The sequence below is a fragment of the Brachyhypopomus gauderio genome, chromosome 7, assembly GCF_052324685.1.
Source record: "Brachyhypopomus gauderio isolate BG-103 chromosome 7, BGAUD_0.2, whole genome shotgun sequence".
In the NCBI taxonomy this organism is placed as follows: Eukaryota; Metazoa; Chordata; class Actinopteri; order Gymnotiformes; family Hypopomidae; genus Brachyhypopomus; species Brachyhypopomus gauderio.
In genome coordinates this window covers 27,662,311-27,681,830 of record NC_135217.1, presented here as the reverse complement: position 1 = coordinate 27,681,830, position 19,520 = coordinate 27,662,311, and the positions used below count along the sequence as shown (strand labels likewise).

At 42.2% G+C, this 19,520-nt stretch overlaps 1 protein-coding gene across 12 annotated transcripts in view; it reads right to left on the bottom strand.

Annotated features, from left to right (window-relative positions):
• Window positions 1–19,520, bottom strand: part of syngap1b (synaptic Ras GTPase activating protein 1b) — a 96,163-nt gene that overhangs the window by 42,670 nt on the left and 33,973 nt on the right. Inside the window, exon 1 of one of the 12 annotated variants that reach the window (XM_077012961.1) lies at window positions 4,875–6,986. The exons of 10 other annotated variants lie outside the window; for them this stretch is intronic. The gene's annotated coding sequence lies outside the window, so the exon portion shown is untranslated. Of the gene's footprint in view, window positions 1–4,874; window positions 6,987–19,520 lie in introns of those variants that run through there. One more of the 12 variants, XM_077012962.1, reaches the window with a different exon arrangement.

Sequence of the window (19,520 nt, the reverse complement as noted above, 5' to 3'; positions counted from 1 at the left end):
AATGTCAACATTTCTATTTGTTATTAAGAATTTCTATTCAGGCACCTCACCAAGTGCTAGGTTCCAAATGGATGTGAAAACAGAACCGGTAGGGTATGATCCTTGGAGATATATATATACCTGCACATTTCTACAAGTCACCTGTGACATGCACAGCACCTCATGAGCATGTGAGACATGTAAGGTTCTGGTTCTTATAGCCATCACCTCATTAGCATGTGAGACATGTAAGGTTCTGGTTCTTATAGCCATCACCTCATTAGCATGTGAGACATGTAAGGTTCTGGTTCTTATAGGCATCACCTCAGGAGCACGTGAGACATGTAAAGTTCTGGTTCTTATAGCCATCACCTCATTAGCATGTGAGACATGTAAGGTTCTGGTTCTTATAGCCATCACCTCATTAGCATGTGAGACATGTAAGGTTCTGGTTCTTATAGCCATCACCTCATTAGCATGTGAGACATGTAAGGTTCTGGTTCTTATAGCCATCACCTCATTAGCATGTGAGACATGTAAGGTTCTGGTTCTTATAGGCATCACCTCAGGGGCACGTGAGACATGTAAAGTTCTGGTTCTTATAGCCATCACCTCATTAGCATGTGAGACATGTAAGGTTCTGGCTCTTATAGGCATCACCTCATTAGCACGTGAGACATGTAAGGTTCTGGTTCTTATAGCCATCACCTCATTAGCACGTGAGACATGTAAGGTTCTGGTTCTTATAGCCATCACCTCATTAGCATGTGAGACATGTAAGGTTCTGGTTCTTATAGCCATCACCTCATTAGCATGTGAGACATGTAAGGTTCTGGTTCTTATAGCCATCACCTCATTAGCACGTGAGACATGTAAGGTTCTGGTCATCTATTTTTTTACTACAAAGACTACTAAAAATACACACTGGTTGCTAATTATATGTTTTTAAATCCACAACCGGAGGTATTTGACCATTAGTATAGTATTTACTCTGTTAAGACACATTAAATGAATATGGCCTTAATTTCAACTTCAGTTTCCCATCAGTTGATTTGGGAGTTAATTCTGATCAACTGTAGTGTTGATTATATGTAAGTCTAAGACTCGGAAGATGGTACACAACTTTTAAACTGAGTAAATGTCACCGCCTTGGCCTTAGCAATATGTAAAAGATAACAGTCAACAGAGTTCCCAGCTGTTTGGAAACAGAGTTGGTAGAGGAAAGGACACCATCGCAGGGAGCAGAGGAACGTTTCTTCTGCCAAAGTGATTTCATGCTTTAGACGCCTTGTTGAGTGTTATCTCACTTATCCAATTAGTTACAAGATATTTAGCAGCATTTATTAAAAATTATGTTTTTGGACATGTTCTGGCTTTTTCACAACTGAACAGGAAATAGCTAATTCAGGTTTTTTTATTACTTATGTAACCTTTAATTTCTGTACATCCACATGCATTGACTTGATTGTTGCTGTGGTTGCTTATCAAGATTTTGCTCCACAATAAAAAACTAAATTGAAAATATGTGATTTACATGATTTAGTAAATAATGCGTGCAGGTCTAGTATACACATACATTGTCATGTATTGTGATCATCTTAATATTAAAAAACACAAAAAATGTGTTTTTAAATTTTAAAAGGTACTTTTACTTTTTTATGTACATCCACAAGCATGTACTATACTATACTAAAGTATGTACTTTAACTTCTTCCACCTGTCTGTGAGCGTATGTTCAGCCAGCCAAAGCTCTAAGCTTTGTACTCTGGTACAGAGGGTCAGAGACTCTAACAGAAGGGGGACATGCAGGATACGCACACTGAATAGCTTCATCCAGGCTAACAGAAGAACTGTCATCACACACAAGGAGACAAAGTCGAAAGAAATGTGTCCAAACTCACAAACTGTCCGACAAGATCAAACAACAGATAACACAACAACTATGCCAGGTGTAAGCATAAAGGAATACTTGGCTTTTCACACAGCAACAACCCCAGAGGGTCCACCCAGTGAAGCAGTGCTTAGTCATGCAAGACCACAGTGATATGACAATTGCGGGTGGATCCACAAGAACCGAACAGACTTCATGCTGCACACTGCAGGTTTCTCATTGGAAAAGGATTAATATGTACTTGCCAGTTTATTGTCCCTGTGGCTGTAGCATCAAGTACTTAACATTCCACTCCAATGGCTGAGAGTTTGAAAATACTGGAGTGAGCGGCTTTACGAGCAAGTGGGAAGCCATGCCCCTTTGATGCAACACCACTTCAGACAAAATATTAGGTGTCTTCTTACAAAGAGCCACTCGGTTCTCCCTTCAGACATGGACAGTGTGTGAAACCTGTATATATGATGTACACCAGGTGTGTGTAACTAGATGTCAGATGTTGGCTGAAAAACATGTTTCTGTTGTACACAGTAATGATTCTGTGGGTTGACATGTTGTTGATGAACATCTGTAATATGTATATGAAGCATTTCTGTGCAACAGAATTCATAGAGTTGACAGAGAATCTATTTCACTGTAAAATATAATGAAATCATCTTTAAGCCTCATATTAGTGATGGGTAAGCCATGGGTCACATAAATAATTCTGATAGACATGACACAAGAGTCAAGACATGACAGATGTCCTATATGTGCCTAACAAGTAACTCCTGATGTGTGTCTACCTGTCTCATAACTGCATCCATCCATTACCTCTGAATCTGCGTCTGAATTGGTTGTACCCAGGTCAGTTAATGCAACTCAATTGTTCACAAACATACACAATAACAATACAAGAACAATATGTGAAAGATCAAGAGACACTTTTTTTTTATCACACATATAACCTGTCCATTTCGATTTCTAAACCTATTTGATATTAGCAACAAAATTAGATTGTATTCAACCAACTACACACTTGAAAGGTTTAAAATGAGTCATTAAACAGAAGGACTGACAGAACAGAAAATGCCCTTAAAACTCTTCTTAAAGAACTATAAAACTATAGACCTCATAAGCCACCATTTAAGATGTCTATTAATTATGGCAAAAACAGCACCAGTAAAATGAACTGAATTGGTCCATTTATTTCAATTTCTCACTCAGTCCCTTTTGATACAAATCCAGGCTCTTTATTCAGTTGCTATGGAAACGTTTCCTGGTACCTTACGTTTGACTTACGGAGACACAGAATAGAATGCAGGAGTGAAGGCAAACGGGGTGACAATCGCATGTCTTCTAGACCAGCCCTACAGCCACAACTCCACTGCAGGGATGGAGACAGGGACCCCGTACTGGCAGGGTGGCACTGCGCTAACCTTATTGTCTATGAGTACTGCAGTAAGGGGCACCACGCAGGTCTAATATCAGTCAATACAGTAATCAAATGCCCAATTCTGCGTCTTGTAAATGCAATGGCATATCCATGTCCCTGGCATAGAGGACATAATGCAATACCACAGTGAATAATGTTTCGGGCAAGATAAAGCTTCTGATAGTCTTGCACGAAATCCTGCACAGCGACGTGTGCTTGTAGAGAGTAAGAGTGAGAGTGTGCATGCATGTGTTTGAGAGGATAAGAGTGGGAGGCAGTGTGTGTGTGTGTGTGAAGGGGTTTGTGCATGCACACGCATGTGTGTGTGTGTTTTTGTGTGTATTTGTGTGTGTTTTTTCATTCTCAATGTAAATCTGATGTCAAGCCGCAAACTGAGGCGTGTGGGTGGAAGCAGCTCCCAGCTTACTCTCTCTGAGAGAGCAGGCAGGCAAAAGAGAGAGAGAGAGAGAGAGAGAGAGAGAGAGTGGAGAGAGAGAGAGAGAGAGAGAGAGAGAGAGAGAGAGAGAGAGAGAGAGAGAGAGAGAGAGAGAGAGAGAGAGGGAGAGAGAGAAGCTTGAAAATGCAGAAGCAGGTCTGCACAGGGAGAAATGTAGAGTATTCTTCTGGCATTGCTTGAACCACTATGACATTACAGGCATGGTGTCCTCAAAAGAATCGAGGAGACTACACTTTTGGCATCTAGAGCCAACATTAATTAAAAAAATTATACTTTCTGGGATGCTGCCCAGGCTGAGTAAAATGTGGGCAAACTGAGAATCCATCCCCGTTTAACGTGACTCTAAATGCATCTTGATTAAATTGACAGAAAACCATTCAATTTCTGATCAACTAAAAAAAATCCAATTCATTATATCTGTCCTCCAGTGGACTACATTTTAGTATGTTCCCCTACTATTATTATAAGGGATTTTCTCTCAGCAGTTCCAGTAGGGCACCCTACACCACAATCACACCATGTTAGTGAGCTACATATAGAATCGAACTGCAAAGTACAGACTTTCACAGAAAGTCGACTGAAAGGGCAGTTCTAAAAGGTCTAAAAGGGCAGACAGATAATCAGCAAGTACACAAGGTTTGTTAACAGATAATAGTGATATAGTGTTTTCAAAGTGTTTCTCTCCCAGGTTTAGGTGTCTCTAATCTGATGGATTAGAATAGCTACTAAATTCTACAGTGATTCATTCTTTATATATCTACATGTATATTACATGACACAACCTGCATATACTTCCAAACACTGCATTATTCAAATTATTCCAGTAATGTGTAACAGCATATAGGTACTGATACAGGAATGACCTACAATAAAGTATATCCAAGCTTTTTTCAGAATTTTGAGATCAAAAGTTTCTCTGAATTGTTCAGGCAATGGAGCCACATAATTATTAATGTCAACTTTACCATTTGATAGTGATGGATTACACTGATGTTACTGATTAGTGGTATCAATATGACTCTTGATATTACTGAGTGATTATTTGCCTGAAAATGAGAAACCATAAAACTGCAGTAAATAGTTAAGAATGGCACAATGACAAACATATATATATTAAGTAGGTATTCGACTCCTACCTACAGTAGAAACGGTGTGATGTAATTTAATTCTTCAGTTTTCTGTCTTCCACTTCTGCACACTGGATGGACAAACACCTACGCGTGTCCATGAGGACACTCCAGAATGCTCCTTTTGTGAGAATTTACTCCAGGTGTCTTGATACCTTGATTGCTGAAGTGGTTTGAGTTTTCATTGACGATACATTCCCTAGTGCGATTGTCCACGCCATACATCTGTCTGACATGTCGGGTTCTGATCATAGATGCGTGTGTGTGTTTGTATGTTATTGGTATATAATAAATCACAAAGGACCAAATCCATATTTCTGAGAATAAAAATGCTTAATCACACACACTTAGTCTAGATCACATCACATTAATTCATTCAACAAAGTACCGCTTGCTGCTATCTCTGAAAATTTCTAGCCAAGTCATGCATGCTATCTTTACCAGCCTCCAAGGAAAACAAAACAGAACTTCAGGTCTTTAATTTCGAGTTCACCTCAAATAAGCAACTCATATGTTTATAAACCCGAGACTAAAAACTTTAAACTTAAGTCGTGTTTAAAAGTGGAATCATAAAAGTACATCATATAGGCTATATCCAGAAATGACAATAAAGACATCTAGTAGGGCACTACCTAACTCAGTAAGGCTAAAGTTTGATTATTCTTAATACAATCTAAAATGTCTACTAGTATTTCTATCATTAAAAAAGAATAGTTAATGTGTGGTATATAAGTATTGTGCTGTTATATAGAGTAGATAAAATCATATTTAAAATCGAGCAAATCGATCTCCAGGCAAAAAAGATGTGGACGTATCCGATGTAGGCTGTTCCAGGGAACCAAGCCTAGGTTGAGAAAGGTGGAGAAGGCGCCACTCATTCCTCCGTCCGCCCTGCGCTCTCTAGCACCGCTTGCGCCTGTCCCACCACGGGCAGCCACGCGGAGAGCCCCGCGTCCTCGGCCCCCTCCGGCTCCCTGCGCCCCCGACCCACTCACAGTCCCCGCACTGAGTCCTTCTGTCGTTCCCACAAAAACCTGCACAAAGTCTGTGGCGATATTCTCTCATTTTTTAGTTTTGTCTATCAATTTTAAAGTCCGTGTAACGGTGCAGCGTTAATCAGCTCGTTATTGTTGAAGTCAATGTGTCGAAATGTTATTAGTAAATCATTATCCGAACTGAAATAGAATTAACCATTTAGATTAATTGTTAGATTAGAAGTAAAATACATTAGAATTTGACTACGTAGCCAAGAAAACTTGATACGCGTAAACCTGAAACTTCTGCATGATCGTGCGTATTTACGCGTATCTGTGTCAGAGAGAGAGAGAGCGAGAGAGAGGGAGAGAGAGAGAGAGAGAGAGAGAGAGAGAGAGAGAGAGAGAGAGAGAGAGAGAGAAAGAGAGAGAGAGAGAGAGAATGAATGTTGCGCTGTACTATAGTAATTTCACCATTAATGTGAAATCTTCAGCTCACTCGAGCTGGAACCGGTCCCAGCAAGAGGAAGCCAAATAATGGTGTAAAATGCTCGTTTGGAGGAGAGAAATACGCGTCCCACGCCGACACAGGACATCACCTCGCCGGGATCCTCCCGATCAAAACGCCTCTACCAACCAGGGACGCGTAACGATCTCCAGATGAAGATCACTCCAAGAACCCTCTCAGAACTGTGAGACAAACCGTAGAAAGGACGGAGAAGCGTTAAACACGTAGCGGTTCCAGCAGGCGAACTGACACCGGTCCCGTCCGTACGAGCAGCGGTGGCGGGGCTGTAACTCCACCACACGTAGTCCGGAATATCGTTCTCCAGCTGTTGGAAGCTCGGATCGCCCAGGTACGTATGCAGTGACTAAAGCCAGTCTTTCTTCTCCTGTTACTGCCTTTCCTTCTCACCCACTCTCACTGTCAGTACTCCGCGGAGGAGAGGGTGTAGCAGACGGGGGGAGGTGGGTGGGGTAGCGCTAGGGTGGAGAGTGATGGAGAGTACTTTATCTCTCTCTCTCTCTCTCTCTCTCTATCTCTCTCCCCCTTCTTCTCACTCAGTCACTCACTCTTTCTCAGCTTCACATACACAAATAGACGCACCGTTTCCACACAAAGAGTGACAGATAATTCCGGTGTGCAAATACTTGAAGAAATTAGGAGAAGCGGTTCACACAGACAGATTTCGTGTGGGAACGCGAGACCGAGCCCCCCCCCCCCAACACACACACACCATTTCACGGAACACTCAGCTCTCCTTTTCATTTAAAAATAACCCCTATTGTAAATCACAGTTCACCAATATCTACAGAACAGCTGCGACTACAGCAAACCCGTACAACATCACGGTTATCATCTTGCATACAACAGCATTTATGAAAACGATCTCCGGCGGCAGTCGTCCGGAATGACTTAACAAAACGCGTTTTGCGAAATGCGCACTTAATGGCTTTATCGCTGATTTAATCAAGTAAAACCAAAGCGCTCGTGTTTTAATTGACCATGCGTCTCCATGACAACTGCATGCCAAGCCCACATGGAGGAAACAGAGGTGGTAACGGAGAGCTGTAACCATCCTGTCTTACGGACAGATGGTAGGGACGCCGAAGGTGATTGAAATGCATCTCTCTTACTAAGTAACTCTAAATAAAAAGACTCTTTATGTGTTGGTTGCATAACTGCGAGCCTATAATTCATGGGTCTCGCGAACAGGTATGTTATAGTCTACAACTGCAGCCTGCTGTTATTTAAAAATCTATGAGGAATGTTGTAATGTAGGTTAACACAAAATCTAGGCTATTCCATCCAAATCTAAGTGCATAATGTATTTTACGGTCATATACACATAAACTACACTAAGATGCAACCACCCTTTCATAAGTACGGCCATAATGACATTTATAGCAATATAGGTTCCAAAAGTCACGCAGATCTTCTCTCATCCTCTAACCACTCACATTCTCTCACTCCTCCTTCTCAACTCTTCCTCTTTTCTTTCCCTCAAACAGTCTGCGTCTCCTCTATAATTATTTCCATGGTTACCGTTGAAGATGTGAGCCTGGGCAATTGTACAAATGTTGCCTTTCCTCTCTTCCTCTCTTTCCGCTTTTTCACTTTGTCTGACTGTGCTTATTAGCATACAATTACTCACCCACATCGAAGGAAGATGTGCAACTCTAACACCTTCTCACTCACACTCAGCACAGGACAGACATGATGTGGCACAACAGATTCCTAAAACACTCCCACTGCTCATAGCAAAGCCACAATGTCCGGATGAAGTACATGTTTAAGCCATGCATGCGTGACATCATTTTACCACACTGGTGCAGTTTTGTTTATCCAAACACCAGAAGACTGGGCCTTAGATTTATTGTACCACTGTTCAAACTGTTCCAATTCATACAGTCGTGTTGCTCATCTTCAGGCTGACTGTCTTGTGTAACACCACCAGCACCAGCAGCAGTATGTGCTATCTGGGAAATAAGGGGAGATGGCACTCTCAGAATCACCTTATACAGTCACTGCAGACATCTGAAATATTTGTAGTGCAATGGAACTCAGATGCACTCTGGGAACAGAAGGACTTCTGTGAACACAAGATGCTGCATTTTGACTTACATTTCTCCTACTATTTGAGAAGATACACATTGAGAAGATACCAAAAAGATATCCAAAAGCTTGCATCAGCGTATGAAACCAGTAAGAATTCAAATACCATACGTCAATCATCGATTTGCATGAAATAACATAATGCATGTACAACTAATGAGTGATGAAACTAGATAACAATATAAAAGACAGAATAATAAATAATAAATAAATCTAATAGACCTCTATTTAATCTATTAGGGTTCTGTTAGAGTACTAATATACAGTCTTCAGCACAACCATTTGCTATACGGATCTCCAAAACTATCGCTGTGTTGGGTAAGAGCATTGTGATGAATTAAAAAAAAAGCAAAATATCTACTTTACTGGAATAATATGAATAAAATGTTTTATTAACTTATTTATTTATGTGTGTCTGTGTGTCAAGCACATCCTTACACAGCTGCTATAGGTCTAAATGAATCTTGGTCCACATTGCTAATGGTGCCTAACTTCACATGCTGTGTTTAGAGGAGAGGGAGGTCTATGTGTTGCAGCAGTTGAAATGAATTCCTGACTGGACACCAAACCAGTGATGGTGAGTTCTGACCTTTCCTCAGCTATGAGCAGAGCACATCATTACTTATGACATTTACACATATTAAAGTGGAGGGCAACTGTAATGATGTCCATGGACATGCAACAAGCACATTCATTTGTACTCTTACTCATTTCAAAGTGAGTAAGAGTACGAGATTATGTTAGTTAAAAGTGATTTCAAACTGGAATCTCATCTAAATGAACTAATCAAGCAGTGTGACATCATAGTTCTTACATCATCTGCACGATGAACTGACATGCTAATTGTGGGTAACATCGGTACCATAGTTACATAGATTGAAACATTTGCTCACTCAACCTGACCTCACCAAATTTTCATGAAAGATAAAGATGTTTTTTATTCATGGTGGTTTACGCCAGTGTTGCATGCTATACATTAAACTGAACACAGTAGAATACATCACACATCAGAGCATAGAATACTTATGCTGATACCAATCAAACAGATGGGTAGATACTGTATATTAAAACCTACATACCTTATGGCCAACAAACCATGGACTGCATAACTGCAGTGGTTCTTAATCGCTAAATTCTAATCTGTATGACTGTCCATGTTTGTACTTTAAATCTTATAAGGGACCTGTCTCAGCTAATTAAGGGCATGCTCATTATAGTGATGTGCTGAATGGGATGTGTTAGCAGACGTGAAACAGGGAATACTTAAATAATAACTTCAGCAATGAAGTTGTGAATATGAAGAGTAGAACACTGACATGTGTGTAGTAAACATATAAAGTGAAGAAAGTGGGAGGAGCAGACAGAAAGGGTGGCCTCCAGAGGACTAGTGCTAGTTGGGCATGAAGAAGAATGATGAAGAAATGAGGACACCCTTGAAGCGTGCACAGCGCCACCTGGCTGGGCGGAGTGCCAGGCCCCGAGCGTAGACTGGGATGCTGGCAGGATCACCACGTTGGCAACGCCATGCAAGTGCACATGCAGGCGCACGTATAAAAACTAATGAGACAGCACTAAAATATAGAACTAACAACTGGTTTCAAATGTAAACAAACATGTATGAATAGTCTTTATATGCACAGCTACCCTATGGGAACACCATATGGATGATTTAGTGACAAGTCAGATTTAAACTATTTTAATTTTAGCCCAAATAGACCCAGTCAGGCAAGGTCTGTTTGGCATCCGATACTTTCCATTTACGTTTTGCACTGGAATTTATAAGTTACTATAGATAACCAGAAATAGACATCCATTTCACCAGGAATCCTTTCTGTAAATGTTTAATTACATTATCTATATTAGCCTCGTCGTTCTACAAAAACAAAACAAAAAAACAAATAAGAAAAGATAATACACCTAACATCCAGGCACAAATCTGGAATGTAGAGGAAAAATGTGGAAATAAAATTTTGCGCCACCCACCCCTTTACTGGGTGGTGTGCTTCGGCAATCTCCGTCCTGCTCTGGACGAGCGGCAAGAGCTTCACTTCCATGGCCCTGTTTACAACGAGTCGCAAGGAATACAAAGAATGTACGTTAAGCTTTAGGCTGTCGACCCTACTGTTCCCCTCTCTCTCTCTCGAGGACATGCACCACTGGGCCTTCCGCTACCGTGCTGTGTGCACACATTCAATTAGCGGCACATGGCAGCAGCCTCCACAATGGAGTGAGAAAGAAGGGCTGTAGAGACTGAGAGCCACTGATAACACCATTCTGACACTAGCCTGCTGTTAAAGAGACATGTGAGGAATACTGAATGCACCCTCATTGTTATACTGCGCAGGGCAGCCCTGTCAAATCATCAATTTGTGTGTCACCATTCCTTAAGAATGCCTGACAATATTGGAATTATAGTGCCATTTATGAATAATTGCCTAAAAAAAACACAGTTTTGGAATTTGTTCAATATTAGGATGTTGCCCTACTGCTGTTTGGTGCTGAAGGCCTGATGCATTAATTATAGGTTCCAGACAAACTGCAAAAACACAGTAGCTGTGTATTTTACCAGGAAATCATTGTAGGTTTACATGTACCGTAATGTACCACTTGTTTTTGACACCCTCTAGCCCTCATTAATGGTCAGTTTCTGAACACAGGATCACTACTGGATAATATTTTTGGGTGGTTGACTTTTCTCAACCCAGTGGTGTCAATGACACGTGTAATAGCTCCATAAATGCTGCCATGCCTCATAAACATACCAGCTGAGAACCCACACCCACCACCCAAATAAAATATAGCTGAATTTCTCTAATATTGAAATATTAATGCCCCAGCCTAGAACTGCCATCTCAGAGCAGAATTGCCACCAGTCATGCGAGATCAGTCTTGGTATTCAAAGCTCACAATTGTCTTTTTCTTAGCTTGATGCCCAAACCTCCTTCCTCTGCTACATCAGCTGCCACCCAACCAAATCAGTTATGGTTTTTAATGAAGGTCAGTGACAGACACAAACTGCTGATGGAAAGAGGTATAAGAGTCATTTGATTAAATTCTGCACTAAAAACAGAAATATTTGAGTTTGTGATGAAAATTAAACAAAATCACACACTCACACTCACACACACACACACAAAAGAAATAAATAAAAATACCTGTTTGCACAATACATGCTACGGTGTGCTTGTATCCTATGTCAGAGATTTTGTTTCAGCCAAACGGTAAAAGAAGATTAAAAGGGCAGGTGAGGTGCCAAGATTGGGACGACAGTACATGACAGATTAAAGATCTCCAGGAGTGAGTACGAGTCAGACTGCAGCTCCTCACAGGATATCACATTCTGCTATAGGCTGCTGGAGATGGTCACAGAGGCGCTCAGAGTCTCTCCATGGCTTTCACCATTTTACTCTTTGATGCACGTCTCATGTCAGAGGTCACCGGGGATCAGTCCGTAATGCACACACAAACCCCCACACCACACTGCTAAGCTCAGAGGAGCATACTGCCTTTGACAGTAGTGACGGCTGGTTCTCAGAGCTGTGAAATGGATGAGAGAAGATGAATACAGTTTTAGGCAAGAGTCAAGTTCTTGTTAACAAGAACGAGCACTCTTCGTTTATAATTCAATAAGATCGACTGACACAAAAGTATTTATGATATTACATGAGCTGATTACAATCACTGATGCCATCCTTGATTCAATGTCATTACGCTTTTCAACAAAAACTCTACACCCCCCCACCTCTTTATATGTCAATCAAAAAAGCAGCTCCTGGTGGAAGCCAATCTGTATTCAATCTGTTCTCTGAGCCAAAGTGATCATGATGACTCAGCGCATCTTCATAACGAAGAACAGTATCCAGAACCCCAACCTCTAGGGCCAGAATCAGCAGGCTACACACGTCTCGCATGCTGCAGTGTGTTAACAATGACCATAGAATGTAATGCAGTAATGATCCCAGAAAGCTGATGGCAGTGACGGTGATGATGATTGTCATTCAAATTCATTGATTCATTAATTATCATTCAAGAGGACTTGAAGACAGGTTAATTTCTGATTATCTTAATCGTATTTATATATCATATTCACCCTCTGACTGCATCTACCACCATATTCTTGTGACGGGCAGGGTGAGCGAAATAAAATGGAAGCGATCACGCCAAGTCTCAGGGACAATGAAAGGTTTAATAGAAATGTGCGCAAACCTAAAACCTGTGACGTTGATCCAAATGAAGGATATAATAACCAGCGGTCAACTGGTACAAAGACAAGACATATATAGACAAACAAACGACCCTCAGGTGAGACGGATCGCGGGCTCCGCCCACCTGAGGGACGCACACAACAACATCACAACTGCTGCAGTAGACGGAGGCGACCAGTAGGGGCCCGCCATACCGTGCCAATTCTACTACATACAATAGTGTTTCTTTTTAAGATATTAGATATGTAAAAGACAACTGTCATGTTATCTAACTCCTTTGCCAACAATTAAATAATATAATAAAATATAAAAAAGCAAAAGATTATTATTATTAGTTATATTTGTACAGCACCATTCTCAGTACTCTGCTATGCTTTACAGTCAACACTCTACACAATGCTTTTACATCAAGTCACCACACTGGTGAGAAACAGCAGCCAACTGTGCATAGTGTACACTAAAAAGAAGCTGAATACAGAAAAAGTTTCTTTTAAAATAAAATATTAATATTTTCTACTGCTAACCCAAGTTAGCATGTGTACAATCATGAGAGTAATCGCAGCTACATACACTGCTGAAGAATCCAGACATGAATCAAAACAAAACTGTCCTTCTTTTAAGATGACCACAGTAAACATCAACTGGATTCTGTATAAATGTACAAGACACACCACAAAGGTGATCAAAATCCATTTTGTGGGACTCACTCTGTTCCAGCCAGAGCTATAAGAACTAGTGATAATGTGTGTAAAAGCCAGTGGGAACCGACCATCACCTGATTTGCATAATAGCAACCGGCTCCTCTTAGATTTCATGCTTTCAAAAATCAGGTAACACATTTAGCCAACATTAAGCTGAAGGGATTAAGCACAGGCCTGTATTCAACACACATTTCCCTGGACCCTAACTGAGTGTTTCATGAAACAGCCCCAAGAGTTGACCCGTGTGGGCAGAGCAGCTATGAGTGTTTCCTGCCCACTTACCAGCTTCTTCCTGTGTCACACCATCGTGCACAGGCCCCAGCTTCTGCCTGGGGTTTCTGGGTAGTGGATGGGGCAGATTTAATGAGTGGACATATCAGACATAGTTTTCTTCAAGTGTACTAGCCGTAAACTTATTTTAAACTAAGAATAAGTAAGTATACATTCAGATTACATGCATTCATTATGCATAAAGACAACAAATGTTCTTACTCATGAGTAGGTTTTGTGGATTTTATGTGTATAATGTAATGTCAAGAGTAAAAATGTATCCTAAATTTAAGAATAATTTACTTTACAATTCAATTCTCAAGATTGACAGATAATTTACAAACTGAAGTATGTCATTGTGGGTATGTAAATGGACATTTTTATTTTTTATCATGTTCATTATTGAAGTGGCATTTCTGTGCTGATGTTTCATTATTTTCCATATAGATAAATACATACAACAACAACAAATAATACAACTGAAATGAATAATTATAGCAAACATGGCTCGCTAACGTTCCATCAGGTAGCTGCTTGCCCAACTTGCAAGTCCACACATTAGCAAAATAAAAATTTTATGGATGGATTAAGTTTAAGTTAGAAGATATGTCAGCAGATTGTGCAGTTTGCTTATAAAAGCTTTGTTCAACGTAATGGTTAACATTAATCGGGACCAAATTTGATTTGGTTATTTTGTGTGTTTAAGTACCGTACTTCATTTTAATTTAGTTAAAATAGTAGCATATATATTGCATTTTACAAATAAAAAAAATAGAGAATAGTAAAACAATAGAAGATGATTAAGTTGCCTTCATATGATGGTCAAAACTAAACTTAATCGTACTACCCTTGCATTATTGTCACAAAATAAGCATTTTCTGTCAGAGCAGAGACAGGGAGAACATGAGGTATAATTTATATTCGATGTTTCAAGACTGCTAAGCTTAGTTTTGAAATACATGGCAGTCAGGTGGGGAGTCAGCATAGGCAGTACAAATTCTTATGAACAAACTGTAATCTGTTAATGAGTACTAAACAATATAATTTCATAGCCTGTATTTTGCTGTACGGGTTTCCTGGGGATCAACACTGAATGTGACTCAAAAGTTAAATCAATGGGGAAGAAGCACTTTACAACTCATCAAATCCCCTGAGATTCCTGTCAGACCTCCAGAATGCTTCAAAGACTTTAATTGAAGCAGTGTATAGATGTTTACTATTTGATTTCATTTCATACGAAACCTGGGTTGAAACAGGTGTGACTAAGTGTAAATGTCATGGTCCGCTCCTGACTCCTCCATCGGGCCGTCTATGTCTGTGTGTTTGTGGGTGTGGTTTGGTGTCTGGGTGTGTTTGTGGGTGTGGTTTGGTGTCTGGGTGTGTTTGTGGGCGTGGTTTGGTGTCTGGGTGTATTCATCCATCGCATCTGTTCCTTGTGTTAGCGATATGTGTTGCACTTGATCCTTGTTTATTTTAAAAGTATTTAATGTGTGTTGATGTGCTTGCCGCTCGTTGTTGTCCAAGCAGCCCCTGCGTGTTGTGTTATGTCTTGGTGGTTTTGCTAAGCGCTAAACGCACTGTTCATAATAAACGTTCTGCCTGTTCAGCAACGCCTTGGCATCATCCCTACCCCTCACGTTACAGTAAATATGTAAATACAGACTTATGTCATGAAATGAAAGTTACTTCAAAATAGTTTCTTTATGATGTTAGTAAAATAAATGTTTTTTTTTTTACTTTTTAAAGTATCCGAAGCCATTCTCAGATTTTGGTGGTACACTATGGACTTTCCCAACATGTCTTCCAGCTAAGTGTTGGGTGAGATATTTTGGTGGTACACTATGGACTTTCCCAACATGTCTTCCAGTTAAGTGTTGGGTGAGATATTTTGGTGGAACACTATGGACTTTCCCAACATGTCTTCCAGCTAAGTGTGGGGTGAGATATCTTGGTGGTACACTATGGACTTTCCCAACATGTCTTCCAGCTAAGTGTTGGGTGAGATATTTTGGTGGTACACTATGGACTTTCCCAACATGTCTTCCAGCTAAGTGTTGGGTGAGATATTTTGGTGGTACACTATGGACTTTCCCAACATGTCTTCCAGCTAAGTGTTGGGTGAGATATTTTGGTGGTACACTATGGACTTTCCCAACATGTCTTCCAGCTAAGTGTTGGGTGAGATATCTTGGTGGTACACTATGGACTTTCCCAACATGTCTTCCAGCTAAGTGTGGGGTGAGATATCTTGGTGGTACACTATGGACTTTCCCAACATGTCTTCCAGCTAAGTGTTGGGTGAGATGTTTTGGTGGTACACTATGGACTTTCCCAACATGTCTTCCAGCTAAGTGTGGGGTGAGATATCTTGGTGGTACACTATGGACTTTCCCAACATGTCTTCCAGCTAAGTGTTGGGTGAGATATCTTGGTGGTACACTATAGACTTTCCCAACATGTCTTCCAGCTAAGTGTGGGGTGAGATATTTTGGTGGTACACTATGGACTTTCCCAACATGTCTTCCAGCTAAGTGTGGGGTGAGATATTTTGCAGTCATACTGTTTTGAAGGTAGCAGCAACACCACCCAGTGTAGCAGTCATGCATTCATGTAAACTTCACACATTTTGAACTCAGCCATGTTGTCACAAGATGCAAGAAGTAGGGTGTTTATGTGCAGTGGACATGATGAATGTGTTGCTGACTTTAATATTAAAATCACTGACAAGTATTGTTGTTTTGCCAATTTAGTTTAATACCTAAATAGTAAACTAATAGTGAAAAGTATGCTACACATCCCTGTATAGTTGTGTATCCGACCCAGTCCACCAGGTACTGTAAACCACCTTTTCTGCGCCTCGAGTCCAGTAACCTCTCCACGAGGTACGCGGGTCCGTCCGACAACTGCAGCGGCGAGGGCGGCCGTGACGTCGAGGCCTCCTCCAATGCACCTGCTCTGTATGGCTTGAGAGCGGACACATGAAACGCACGCGACACACGTCTGTCTTCGGGCAGACTGATGCGATAAGTAACTGGGTTAAGCCGCCTCAAGATGACGTACGGGCCGGCATATCTCTCCCCCAGTTTACCTCTCCTGCCCAGGCATCCATCTTCGGTAGAGACCCACACCTTATTCCCTACCTGATAAGATGGGGCCTCTCCCCTCCGACGGTCGGCTTTCCTTTTGAATCGCCGGATCGCCTCCCTCAGCCGCTGATGGGTGTCCTCCCACACCCGCTCGCTCCTCTTACACCACTCCTCGACGATGGGCTGGTCTGAGGACGCGGCATTCCAAGGATAGAGCAGCGGCTGGCGACCGAGCACGCACTCGAACGGTGTCATCCCCGTGCTGGAATGTGTGAGGGAGTTCTGTGCGTACTCGGCCCCAGGGCAGAAGGGCGCACCATTGTCCACGTGCTCGCTGCAGTAAGCGCGCAGGAACTTTCCCACTTCCTGGTTTGCGCGCTCCACCTGTCCGTTAGCCTGCGGATGGTAACCAGAGGTTAGGCTAACCGTGATGTTGAGCTTGGACAGGAACTCCCGCCACACACGCGAGGTGAACTGCAGTCCCCTGTCCGACACGATATCCTCAGGCAGACCGAACTTCCGGAACATGTGCCGAAACAAGAGATCCGCAGTCTCCAACGCGGTGGGCAGGCCCCGCAGGGGGAGGAAGCGAACCATCTTCGAGAACTGATCTATCACCACCATGATGACCGTGTTCTCCTCGAGGGTGCCTTGAGGGTGATGTGACAGTCCCAGGGTCGGTGGGGTGGTAACTGGGTAGCCTTGGCAGCGCTGAACACCTCCGCTAGATCACGGTACGGAGCGGGAATGACTGGGGTGGAGCTGATGTTAGGGCTCTCAACGAGACCGGGTGCCCTGTAGGGGCGCTACCCACTTTAGCAGCTTACCCGTGGACCAGTCGATGACGGGGTTGTGGAGCTTAAACCAGGGGAGACCTAACGTGATTGAATAGCGTGTGGAAGGGATTACATAAAAACTGATATGTTCCCTTCGGCCCTGAACGTGTATGGTGACTGGAACTCCAGGGCGTAGTCAGCAGCGCTACGGTTACCCTGACGTAGCTGCAACAGGCTCTGACCACAAACCCTCCCGCGGCTAGGGTGGTTGAACACCGCCCGCAGTTCGTGAACATACTGGTCGTAGCTGCGGGTACAGGGTTTCTCTGCGCTGACCTGGGCTGCTCCCCAGTCCAGTGCCTTGCCCTGCAGTCGGTTCACCATGAAGGCGACTTTCTCCACATCCACGAGGTGGGGCATGCTGGTGAAATATAGTTTGCACTGGACCAGGAAGCCCTCGCAGCGTTCCGGATCCCCGATGTAAGGCTCAGGAGGAGGAATCGGTGTCCGCGGTCTCGGAGAGGGTGTGGACGTCTGCGCTGACAACGCTTGGATACAGCTCGTCAGAGTGGTTACCATTGCGCGGAGTTCCTGGAGCTCCTGCTGTTGTCTACCCAGGGCGATGCCTTGGTGGGCCAATACCTCTATAGCGGAGGTGCCCTCGCCTCCGGCTGCTCCAGGCTGCACATTCTGTGACGCCGGAGGCGTCGGGACAGAGGCAGCTGGAGACGGGGGTTGAACAGAAGGATGTTTATTGTCCATGGCAACCAAACCAGTAAAGCTCTTAGCGCACACTGTAAGTGATGCAAGGTAAAGCTCGTAGCGCACACCAGTAAAGCTCTTAGCGCACACACTATAAGAGATGCAAGGTAAAGCTCGTAGCTAACACTAGTAAGGCTCGTAATGCATACACTGCAAGTGTTGCAAAGTAAAGCTCGTAGCGCGCACGCAGGTAGGGAACGCAGTGACTGACACGCAGAAACCAGAGACACTCATATGGCGGCAATGTGCAGCACTGGACCAGACGACCTGCGGGCTTAAGAAGAGCAAAGTAAACAAGAAACAGGTGCTCAGTATGATGGTGATTGTGACTGTGGGAGTGGTTGCGTGCGCGGGGGTGTGTGCTGGGATTGGCTGCTGGCCGGGATGCGCGCCCTCTGGTGGCGACCCGGCCCCCTCACCGTGACAAACATAAAAAGTAAAAAAGGTAAAGTAAATAAGATAATAAGAAGTAAAGTAAATAAGATCAAACTATTAAGATAATTGGATTTAGAAAATAATAGACAACATAATGTAATAAAGTAAATATGATTGAGAATTTCTTAACTAAATCAAGATATTTACTATATACTAAATAAAGTATACTTAATAAATATAATGTACAACATGCTTTTTTGTATGGGCCTGTGATCCTTCGAAACATCTTGTTAATTTATAATTTTACATTACTCATTTTCAAATTACTATAGGCCTACTGATCTCTGAATGGGTAAAAAGACTGTTACTTGCTATCATTGTGCAGCCAGTAACTTAGCAACCAGAGAGGTAGAAAAATTAGCAGAGACAAGCTTTTCACAGTTAGCATGAAAGTGGCAATGCTAGAATAATAAACTGAACTTTATTATTGAGTAGTTAAACCTGTAGTTTCCAAATAGGTTAAATGTACTCAAATTCTTAAGACAATTTCATGAATGAATTCTGTGTTCGAGGAAGCTGCACAGTTGTGTGTTTCAGCTACAGCAGTGATTCTGTAACCAGTCCCTAAAGGCTCCCAGCTACCTCACAGGTTTTATTCCCAGCACACCTGGGTGAGGTAAGGATATACGAATAGCTGATTTAGAAAACTGAAACAGAACAAAAATGCTGGACTGGGAGTCCAGGAGAGCTGAGCTGGGAACAGTGGTGTTCCTCATCTGTATCTATAAATTGCAGAGTATTGTACATCACTGAACAATGTGTATGTTGTTGGAGATGTGGAACTATAGCTAGGTCGTCCCTGCAAACAGTGAATACAGTAAAAACCAAG